Here is a 10,418-nt window from a genome sequence, read left to right on the forward strand (position 1 = left end):
AAGGATGGAAAAATAGACTTAAGCCTGTATCTTTCAGTTCATAACTTTCAACTGAAAGCAGAGTGGGCTTCCAGCCCACACATTTGGGCTCTCCCACAGAGAATCACCGCAAGTAAAACAGGGAAGACCGATGTAACGCTGCTGGTACTTCTACAGACAAACCAACCCACCACTACCCTGGGCAGAACTGCATAAAAGGGTGTAAATTCATTTCCATTTTTTATCTTTGACATTCAGAATATTAGGCCTAGTCCACTGTGAATGCTAGTAGAGAGCTAATTTACAGAATACCAATGATAACTGTATGTACCTAAGAGGATTTAAAGGCAACTACACTCAGTACATTTAGAAAAAAATACCTGTACCAAGATGCCAGACCTCTGACAGAAGTTAAAACAGAAGCAGCCGTGCAGTTTTCTAAGTGGAAAGACAGTCTTTAGTACAAGCCACTACTATCATCTGAGCCAAGAACAGACAGCTTTTCTGCTGATTTGTCTTCTGAAACATTTCTAACCTCAGATGTGAAACGTTTTTAAAAAAGGTGGGCCTGACCCCATGCAGTTGGGTACGCACAGCACTTCCCAGTGCCCAAATTCCTAAAAGAGAGCACAAGAGATTTTGCATTTTCTTACATCAAATAGCTACCATGCAAGCATACCACGACGTTTTTATACTGTGTACTTCAAAGTCAGCTGATACAATTTCACTAGAGTTGAGTAACATAATGAAATTGGTATTTCTCAGGGAGGGGGACAAAGGTTGTGTCAGTGACAACGGCCAGCTTACCAAGGGAAAACAGCAGAGGAACAACTTGGGAACGTAATGAACGGTATTATATGTGAGTTCAAACACAGCAGCCTCTAAGACATTAGCACCTTACTCTGTAATACAGTTAATTTCTATGGCACCTTCAGTTCATTTAGTTTTTCTACCCAAAATCAGATGCTGAGGGGAAGACACTCTTTCTCTTGAATGAGCAAGTCCTTTAAAGCCATATTTCCGGAGCATCACTGACATTTTTCTCTCCATCTATTGCCTCTTCTAGCAGAGGCCATTCCCTGCCTCTGCAGACTGCCCACACCCAGCTTCGTCGTGCTCCTCTGAGCCAGGGGAACGTTGGGACGTTCAGGCATTTAAGAAGCCTTAAACTGAGCTACAGCTGCAAAGAGCTGCTCCTGCTCACAGCAGCTCACCTCCTGGGTCCCTTGGGAAGGAAGCAGAGCAGGTCTGCACACACATGCACACATGTATGTGTGTGGGCAGCCTCAAGCACAGAGCTAGATGAGACCTGGAAAGGACTGGATAGGCTTTTCTCCCCATACCTTCCCTTTCTGCCCACTACCAAAACCAACAACTTTTAGGTTTTTTGCTTGGTTTGTTTAAATAAACAAACAAACAAAAAAAGCTGAATACATCCGGACTCATTGGTTGCTGAGGCATACTACGGGATGTGGCAGCCTGAGCTCAGGGTTGGGATTTGAACTGGGGCTGCCACATCACAGGAGGAATCTAGATGTTGTGCTGCCAAGTATTCTGTGCTTCTGTCTCCCTTTGGCCAACCAGACTTTGACCTAGATGTGCTCACCAGAAAAGCCCAGAGAAAATCAACCCATTTCCACCCTGCAACTCTGGTTCTGACAAATCACTGCTTCCCAGACGAAACTCACTTGCTCAAAGTCTGCAGATCTATTCAAGAAGTACCCCTGCCTCCAAGCCCACAGAACTTTCCATCTCCAGCTCAGACTGAGCTTTCTTCTACCCTCATCAATATCAGCAGTAGCAAAAGAAGGCATCCATGGTATTTATCCATATTTATCCAAATATGGATCCCTCAATTCTCTGCACTCTGTCATTTGCCAGCAGGTCAAAAGGTTTGGGCAGATGACCTGGAAAACACGATCTTTCCTTGCAGAGAGTATGTTGCTTTCAACCTAGCATATACTGACGTGATACTACTTTAGCTACTCCTTCTCAAACAAGGAATTGCTGGTATACAATTCCCAGTGCCCTGTTTAATAATTTTATTATTAATAATGACAATAAAATTATTGTTGTAATTGTTATTGTTATTATTATTAATAATACACCATTAGGATATTATCTAATCATGGAGGATACCAAGCTATTTTTTTAGGAGACCCTATAATTAGTACTAACTTTAGTGTTTCTGTCCCCGGCTCTTTAAAAATTCCTGTATGGGTGCACATTGCTCCTCCACTTAGATTTGCTACTCTGCTGTGTTGCATTTGCCTCAAATGCACAAGTTGCAGAGAGACGTTCTTTAAACTTTGCTGAAAGGATAAAGATGCCTCTTGAATGCGCCCCGTGCTCCAAAAGTAATGCCTCCTATTTTGTTATGTCAGCCCATGATGTCAGAGGTAGATGTTGGTGGGATGAGAGTAAAGGTTGGACCTTCCACCAACATCCTGTTACATTTTGTTGCTCTGTGGCAGATGGCAGTAGAAGGGCGGTCTGACAGTATGGCATCAGACGTGGAAGTGCGTATGGAGGAAAGGTGTGGAACTGAATTTTCCATGGGGAAAAAATGGCACCCAGTGACATCCATCAGCAATTGCTGATTTCTTCTGGAGACTGAACAGTGGATGTGAGCACAGTGAGGTGGTGGATGGTGTGTTTCTGCAGTGATGACAGTGACAGTGGTCACCTCTGCTGGTGCAGATTTTTATGAGCATGGCATGCAGGCTCTTGTGCACCACTGGCAAAAATGCACACCTGATAGTGCTGAAAAATAGTGTTTTGTAGCTGAGAATTTGCTCTGTCAGATAGTGTTATTGTGCTCCTTGCATCTGTTGCAACTTCTGTGGAAATAAATAGGAAACATTATTTTTGGGGCATTCTACGTAATACAAGTTAGTGCAGAAAATATAACTGTGTCTTCAGTCCTACATGTTTAGATCTTCTGAAGAGCCTTCTTGCTTATATACTTAAAATACCGTTTGTTCCCTGGGGTCTCCGGCTCTCCAAAACATCCCTGCTAAACTGCTTAATTTCCACAAATTGAATTTGTGACCTGCTGCACAGCATGGCTCTTCCGGCACGTTCTGGGAGAGCTGGACCTCTGTCTTGTCAAAGAGCCTTGCTCCACAAGTCCCTCCTTTTATAAATATTTTACTGGTCTGTCTTACGCTTCAGCTCTGGATCTCCTTCATGACAGAGCTCTGCCTAACCTGGATGTCTGGAACCTTTCAAGGTGTCTGTGGACCTACCTTGACCAGGCTCACAATTGTGCTTTTCTGATGTTCCCCCCTTTCAATGTTTTATAACACAAGACTCATTTTTAGTAAAGTGTCTTCCACCCCTGAGGATGCTGAACCTGTAATTGTACTGTGGTCACTGCTATTTAATGACTCAGCTGTAATTATATCTTGAACCAGTTCTTATGTTTTAGTCCTAAATCAAGGCTAGCTCTACAACAGGCTGTTAAAATAAATGATTCTTTAAGTAAATCAAGATGTTTGTTCATCAAAATGTTAGCCAGCTCCTTCCAAAACCATCTGGCCAGATAGCATGGATGTAATTGAATTTACCTTTTCTAACAGGTTTATGAAGATGCACGATCTTGGTTTTCCCTCATGTCCCATGAAATCCATAACCTTTTCCTTGTCTGGAATAGAAGGTGTCTCAACACCTCTGTTTCATTACAATGTGGAATTTATCTCTGACACAGGTTTGGCTGTGTGGGCACCACTATTCCAATTTCCTCTTGGATTTTATGGCAACTTTTAAATCGATTGTTCCTTCACACCTTTATGACCCGTGTATCCTGTATAATTTGATGGCAGCCATCGCAGTATTTTCTTCATCTTCTCCCCCACTATGCTTCAGTCAGGCTAGCTATGTCAAAGTCTTTTAAAACCAGCGAGCAGTCTATTCCGACTATTTTTATGTCATGTTTCCACACTGGCGCACAGACTTCTTTCTTGTTTTGACCACACGCCTATTTCTCATTCAGATCTCCAGTCCAACATCTGGTTGCTCTTCCAGCACCCACAGCTCTGCTTCCAGCCTCCCGGAGCCCCACACTCACTGAAAATTACTCAATGCCTTCCAGCAAAAATGGTATATTCCAGGTGCACCTCAGCTCAGCCTCAGATGCCTCAGCCTTTCCCCAGCGCTACTTCTATCACTCCTCCCAAAACCTCATCCACTTTCTGTGCCACCACTCCAGCTCCTCTTCAGCTGAAGAGGAGACCAGCCTCCACTGCAAAGCAATGACAGCTCACCTATTGACCCTTTCTATCATTTTCTCAGTGTGCATTAAGACTTTTGGAAAGCGGCACCTTGATATCCTGCATACTATCTTCTTTCCAGGCAACCAAATATAGCTTCTCAAGTATCTCAGCTTTTCATACATGAAGATGACAGCCCCGAGACTGCCCTACGTGCTCTGATATCTTCCAAGATCCGTTTTTCCATATATCAGACAGACTGCATCATCATCAGGAGCGGAGCCCATACTTCCCTCCATCAATCCTCTGCATTTGTCCCTCCTGGAGCCACTTCTCCGTCCTCTGACAGCGCCTTTCAGCACGCAGAGAACCACACAGCCAAGGCTTACATGAAATTGTAACCTGCCCTTTAGTCCTGGCCAGTTCTGAGTTGAATTTCCTCAATCAGAAGGCAGAGGTGAGGACAGACCACAAGCACCTGCAGATGATTTAATTTTCTATTTTCTCCACTAGCTCAGCAACTCCGCCCTCAATGCTTTCAGGAGCTCACAGCGTAACCACTCACAAAGTGCATCCTTACTGCACTTCTTTTTGATGTAACTAGTCTAATTAATCTGATATTCTTCCATTTCCATAATTAAGCTAGGATTTTGACTTTGTGACCACATAAAGTCAATCTTAATAAACAGACTGACTACAATTCCCTATTTTTAATTGCTTTTAACCAATTACAGACTTTCAGTGGACACAGTAAGTTACACGTGGCCTCTCAGCAACCTGCATGACTCACTTAGTGGGACTTCTATTGACAGATGAAGCTTGAAAACTGCTTTTATATATTTATTTTTTTTTTAAACACAGCATTGTCAAAAGACGTATCCGCAAACGGATTATTTGCATTTATGATAGTAGAGCTGACAATTACATTAATTTGCAGTGCTTAGTTCAGAATTACTTATGCTAGAAAAATAATCCTAAATATCTAGACCCTGTTGAGTTGAGGGACATGGTTTAGTGAGTATTCTGTGACTTAGAGACCTGCTTGTCTAGTCAGGCTGCACTCCAGCAGTGCCAGGCAAGGGTAACCATCCCTTATTGTTCAAATAAAATGATAATTTTAAGAAAAGGAACCGTATTTACGTGGTTATAACCCTGTACCTGACAAGACTCTGGCTTCTTTTCTTTACTGCTGGTGCCATTCACACAACATTTTTCTCAAGTTGACCTGCCCACACAGCTCCTGATAAGCCAATGCTGTGTTGCCAGCTCTCCTCATCATCATTTGAGTGGGAGGTTTAAATACCAGATTTCACAAAATCCTTCATCTACGCTTCCTAGCCCCATGATTTCCTGAACCACTGACAGATCAGTAAGCCTTCACAGTTTGCCCAGAAATGTGGAAGCTGGACCTGCTGCTGCTTATGGGATGAGCCCTGGGTATGGGTCTCGAGGTGGTGTGTGAGTCTTGAGGTGACACAGGCTGATGAGGTGACACGTGCTCCTAACATGGTCTGGCTGAGATCCTCTGCCTATACAAATATCAGAACAAAAGGCAAGCCTGGGAAAAGCGCATTCCAAACCTCAGAAGACTACAGCACTCGAGCCAACAGCTTCCATTGCACTCACCAACTGTGGTGCAACTACAGAGAAATACAAGATACTCCCTTGTGAAACACTACAGCCGGTCCCACCTGGAGGTGTGGGGCATGCCAAGCAGTGAGGCTACCCTTCAGATGGCAGCGATGCCCCGAGGTGTACCACCCAGACAGGTGCTGCCCAAGGTGCACGCGGCAGCATGCCTTTCTACCCAAGCAAAGGTAGAAAGAGGAAACAATTCTGTCCCCAGCCCGTGACCAGAGCGATGCACCGGCTGAAGGGCGCTGCAGATCTCACAAGCACCTGGTGATCTGAGCTTGATTCCATATCAAGACATTCACCAGCAACAGAAAGAAAGAAAGATAAAAAAAATACCACTGCTCATTTTCTCCATTCCCTGCTCCCAGCAGTACGATTACACAGGGCACACATTTACGACGGAGGCGATCCGGCCCTGGCACTGCTGCACAGAGAGCTGCAGTGCCCCATCTCTGGAGGTCATGGATGGACCCAGGCCACGGATGGGCCCTGAGCTGCCTGACCTGGAGGGGCAGCCAGTCCACCGCAGGGATGGGGCTGGGGGGCTATAAGGGCCATTCCAACCCAACTGTTCTGTGGTTCCACAGATGCACAGCAGCCTCCTCCAGCCTCCAAGGGAAGCCTGCAGCATTGTCCCAGCACTGGGTGGTGCATCAGCACCGCTGGTGACACATAAGATCTGCACACACAAGACACATCCGTGCATGCCAGCCCCACATCCTGGGCACCAAACTCATCACCTTGAGCCACGGCTGCACCCCACATGACAGCGTGAGACGCCTCCGAAGGCACATACCAGCAGAACAGTGTCACTTGATAGTCAAACCCACTGAGATGCTGTCAATAAAGATATGAGCTCTGACTCCTTGACAGTTGCCAGTGGGGACTGAGAAAACAGTCTCTTCGCCGTGTCCAATAAGAAACCCAAACTCATTTGAGTTAACATGGTCATGCAGTCTCCTTTTACAAATAGGCTCTCCATAGAAGAGAACATGCTTACCAGTGCAGCATTTCAACATATAGAGGTCCAAACCTCTTGAACAAGCACTCACTTGGGCATCCCCATGGCAGCTCAGCTCCCAGCAGCCCCTCACTCCCAGCCTGCACCGCCAAGAGGGGCACATCGTCCTTTGCAGTAACCCCACACCTCTCACCTCTCCGGTCTGCAGCAGAAAGAATGAAGCTTTTCTTCACTTCCTGCATATTTTCAGATAGTGTTTCAGACAAAAACCTCAGCCAGGAAGGCTCAGAACAAACCTTTAGTGCCAGTGCTGCAGGCAGCCCTCTTTTCACTTCAGTTTCCTACATGTCCTAAGCCTAAAGGAAGACTAAGACTAAGACTAATTTTGCAATGGTATGCTCTGCATACAACAGAGATTTGCTGCACAAACATGGTCCTGAGCCGAGCGATGGAGCCAGGGGAGGCCCTTTGGGTCCCCTGCACCGCCCCATCCAGCACCCTGAGCCCGGCCCGGGCACAGTGCTGTCTCAGCCATGCGGGTGGCCGTGGGGGGCCGAGCTAGGGCCCGCCGCGTCCATCTGTACAGGGCTGCTTGGTCTGTGCGGCCATTCGCTCTGCCTCGTTATCAGCCAACGCTCAATGCCAGTCCTCTATCTTTATTCTTCTTCGCTTATCTCCAGTCGGCGTTTACTGTGAAAATACACCTCATTCCTTGCAATAGGAATTCAGTCCTACCTCTTCTGCAGCATTTCGCCTCCCGAGCTCCCCACAAAACTCCCGCTCCCACAGACGCGGCTGCGGGGAGCTCCGCCGCTCCAGCCCCGGCTGCGGCCCCGAGCAGGGCTGCGCCCCCGCCGTCCCCTCGCGCAGCCCCGGGGCCGGGGCTCTGGGGAAGAGGCTCCCGCAGCCTTCGGGCCCGGAGCCTGAGCTCCGTCCCACCGCACGCTCTCCCAGAGCCCGCCGAGACGTTCCGCACCCTCGGACGGCTCGGCCGAGCGCGCAGCCCCCGCACTGCAGCGGGTCGGGAGGAGCCGTACGCAGCGCCGGTTCCTCTCGCCCGGCCCCGCTCCCGTCTCCGCGCCTTCACCGGCGGCCGCAGCATCCTCTGCGTGGCGGGCAAAGCCCGCACCTTTGCATTGCACTTCCCCAGCACCTCCGTCCCCACTGCGATAAAATCTCCCGCGTGCTGTTGGTAGAGTAACTCTCGGGACGGCTGACAACTGACATTTGGCATCTACTTCTGCAAGATATCCACACCGCTCCGACTTGCAACAGCTCCAAGCGACGCGTGGCTCTGCGGTGCTCGCAGCCCTGGCGCTGTGCGAACACTGAGATGCGCTGCGCTGCCCCGCGGGCTCACCGCCCGGCCTGTGGGTACCGCTGTAACAGTTCCGGCAGGAACCCAAATCCTCCGAAGAGTAACATAGAGGGGAAGGCGGGCGGAAAGCAGATCGCAAAGCAGACCCAGGGCAACCACCCGGCACAGACAGCGCGACAGCGGGGAGACGGCATCGCCCTAAGCCCCGCGCGCACCCGCAGGGCTGTCCCGCCCCGGCGCAGGGAATCTCGCAACCGAAAGGGAGCAGCGCTCTTAGTAGCTGTCAGCCCGGCGCTCTCAGTCATTTCGACAACGAGAGCCAACGCAAAAGGAAAAACGAACACCACGTGCTTCGGGTCCAAAGATCGGGCTCCGGTTCAAGCAGGATTTTCAGAAATGTCACCGTTTGGAGAGTTCATTGGATTAACCTTAACTAGCTGAAAACTATATATACACGTCTCCTTGCCACGTTCACAGCCCACGCACAACAGTTTGCGGTGCCAGAGAGCTAACTCATGTGAAAGGAACCAGAGGAAAGGAACCGTCGGCTCGAAAAAATGCTCTGGGCTGAAATTATCTCTCACTGTTACAAGTGGCACAGGAGATCGCGCCAGCTTCGGGACTCGGGGTAAAAATGGAAGCGGCTTGTTTACCTTGTCACTTGTGTCAAAACGTTCTGACAGGACTTTGCGTGCAGCCAGCTTCTCCGTTCTGCCACCCAAAGTTCTGATCCTTCCACCCATCCTTTCACGTCAGAGAACAAAACCGAGAAAGCAAAAATTTCGGTGAGAGAAGGGCTTGTGCACGAAGTGCAAAGCCTGGTGCGGGGCTCCCTGTAAGAGCCAAGCAGCAGCGGAGCCGTGGCCCGCAGCTACACGTCTGCAGAGACAGCGGCAGGAAGGCAGCAGAGGAGGATCAGAAGAGAAGAAGAGGAAAGTTTGGGTAAGCCCGACAAAAAAGCAAAGCAAAGGGGAAGAAATAAAAAGGTACAAACCAGGATTTAAAAATTGCAATTAAAAATAAATAAATATTCACAGAGTCCTTTTAGCAGGGAAACTTGCCATCTTTTGGGCAGGTGAGAACTCTGACCAAACAATCCAAACCAGGAGGGAGCAAAAGAGTTTTGAAGGAGGAAAAATAGCATGCAGTCAGGTGGCAATTTGCTTCTGCCCTCTGACTTCCAGCTCACCTAAGAGAAACGGAGGCTGTTTTCAGCACATCAGAATAGCAAAGCTAGGAGGTTTGCTGGTTCTGGTTGCACTTTGAATTTCCCACAAGCGTTCCCTGCAATGTAAAGCCGTTTTAGCGTTCTTGTACGTTCATATCAGGATTTCCACTTCCAGTTCCTACAGCCTGAGAACAGCCAAGGCTGCCCGATTGTGTCTGCACCCTTCAGAGCAACGGGAGGTCAGGATTTTAAGCAAAGAAAGAAACAAACTGTGTAGGTGCTCTTCAAGTGCATAATCCAAACGCAGTGGATCCTCTGAAATCTGTGATCCAAAACATACAGCAATTCCACTTAAAAAGAAAAGGAAAAAAAAAAAAAAGGAAAAGAAAGGGAAAAAAAAGGTTTTATCCATTCAACTTGGAGAAGAGAGAAAAGCGGCAGAGCCTGGAGAAGACAAGGGCTGCGAAGATGCGAAGTGCAGCACTTCTCCACCTCAACAGAGAGCGGAGTTTCGTTCTAAATGCCGGGAACCAAACTCCCCAAATACGATTTTAGCGTTTTGGGGCACTGAGTTAAATCAAGGTGGGAGAAGCGTGGAGTGAGGACGTACCCCAGACTTGATGTTTTCACAAACCGTAATGGAAAAAGCGTGGCTGCTTTCAGCAGATCCGCGGATCAATCGAATTTCCGCCGAGCGGTGCGGAGCCGCACCGACACACCGCGCTGCCCTGAGCCGCTCCTGCCCCCGTCTGATCCTAGGGGACGGCGGCACTGCCCGGCCACGCACACGGAATGAAAACAGTCGGTACGGCTGGTACAGATCCAGTGACTTTTTATTACAAATGTACTTGATCGCTTGGCTTCAGAAATTTTAAATCAATCCCTATTTTCTGGACGCCAGTACAAAGCAAAATCTATTTTTACAAATTAAACGCCTAAGAAATTGACAATAATATTAGAGTTTGATGGAACAAAAATAAAACAACAAAAACCAGTTACAAAAACCTTAAATCCCCTTTTAAGAAGAGATCCCCTCCCGGTCCCGCAGCCCCGTTACACGACATTAACACCGCTGTCAGAACACGGAGCTGCGTTCCGCCCGCGCACAGCGCGCAAACCGCGCCTTATCGGTCGGTGTTCCGGTTA

Source organism: Phasianus colchicus, chromosome 15 (genome assembly GCF_987193195.1).
Source record: "Phasianus colchicus chromosome 15, bPhaCol1.hap1.1, whole genome shotgun sequence".
Lineage (NCBI taxonomy): Eukaryota > Metazoa > Chordata > Aves > Galliformes > Phasianidae > Phasianus > Phasianus colchicus.